Here is a 1,677-nt window from a genome sequence, read left to right as displayed (position 1 = left end):
CTTCTTCAGCCTTCTTCTTGTTCTGTTCTGAGTATCACCCAAAAATTTTAGGACATGCTTTGATTTGAGAAAGACACCATCAGAACGGAGCTTGTGTGTTCCAGGAGGCAGAGCTCTGGGCAGTACTCAGGATGAAAATGAAGACTGAGTCCAGCTGTCAGGGCTAATCAGCGGATAGCAGCTCAAGATGCTTTGTACTGTGCCCTGTATTTAAGTGTTAGCAATTATAAATGCCCAGTGTAGCTAACATCTGACAAGAAGGGGAGTGCTTTCAACGATACTGTTTGAGTTGACAATAAAGAAAAAAGGAAAGGAAGATTTACTTGTACACAGAAAGATCACACACACACAAATGACTATATTTCTATTATTACCTTGCATAATAGCAGTAGCCAAGGAATTCAGAACCACAGAACCCAAGAGTCTGTTAAGTAGAAGACAGTATTAGATCTCCAGTGCACTGGCCTCCCTCTCAGGTAGGTGATAGTTACCTTTTTAATATGGCATTAATAAAACCACTAATGCCCTAGGTCATCAGAAGAGGGTGGACAGCTGTCACTCTCATTGTCACCTTAACCATAAGGCAGAACGGACTCTACTTTGTGGCTCTAAAACATCGCCAAGACTTATGTACAAAAACAGCCCACAATGAGCTCCACAGAGACAGCACCGGGGCAAGTGAGAGCCGGATGGGCACTGGACGACCCTGCACCTCACTGCGGAAAACAAGTAAACATGGGCAAAGGAGATCCCAAGAAGCAGAGGGCAAAATGTCACCATATGTATTCTTTGTGCAAACTCGCGGACAGCAGCACAAGAAGAAGCACCCAGATGCTTCCATCAACTTCTCAGAGTTTTCTAAGAAGTGCTCAGAGAGGTGGGAGACCCCGCCTGCTAAAGAGAAAGGAAAATTTGCAGACATGGCAAAGGAGGACAAGGCTCATTACGAAAGAGAAATGAAAACTTATATTCCTCCTAAAGGAGACACAAGAAGTTCAAGGATCCCAGTGCGTCCAAGAGGCCTCCTTCAGCCTTCTTGTTCTGTTCTGAGTACCGCCCAAAAATCAAAAGAGAATATCCTGGCCTCTTTACTGGTGATGTCATAAAGAAACTGGGAGAAATATGGAATAACACTGCAGGAGATGACAAGCAGCCGTATGAGAAGGCTGCAAAGATGAAGGAAAAGTATGAAAAGGACATCACTGCCTACAGAGCTAAAGGAAAACTTGATGCAGCAAAAAAGGGAGTTGTCAGGGCTGAAAAAAGCAAAAACAAGAACGAAGAAGAGGCGGAGGAAGAGAAGAAGATGAAAGGATAAAAAGATGATGATGATGAATAAGTAGGTTCTAGAGCAGACTTTTTTATCTATAAAGCATTAAACTCCCTGTACACAACTCACTCCTTTAAAAAAAATAAAATTTAAATGTAAGGCTCTGTAAGATTTGTTTTTAAACTGTTCAGTGTCTTTTTTTTTTTTTTGGTGGTACCGGGGATTGAACTCACGACTTTGCCAAACAGGCACTTATGCCACTAAGCTATATCCCCAGTCCCCAGTGTCTTTTTTTGTATAGTTAACACACACAATCCTAGTCCCAAGCATTTTGTATAGTTAGCCTGGATTAACTGAGACTCTATCTTCAAAACAAAACAGAACCAAAAACAAAGGCACAAATGTAA

General features: G+C 42.0%; 1 pseudogene; it reads left to right on the top strand.

Moving 5' to 3' along the window:
- The first annotated feature begins 442 nt into the window (after positions 1 to 442).
- Positions 443 to 1,426, top strand: LOC102012067 (annotated as a pseudogene).
- Positions 1,427 to 1,677: the final 251 nt, after the last annotated feature.

This window comes from Chinchilla lanigera, unplaced genomic scaffold, assembly GCF_000276665.1.
Source record: "Chinchilla lanigera isolate Chin_1 unplaced genomic scaffold, ChiLan1.0 scaffold00008, whole genome shotgun sequence".
NCBI classification, from domain to species: domain Eukaryota; kingdom Metazoa; phylum Chordata; class Mammalia; order Rodentia; family Chinchillidae; genus Chinchilla; species Chinchilla lanigera.
This window is presented reverse-complemented; position numbering and strand designations above follow the sequence as displayed.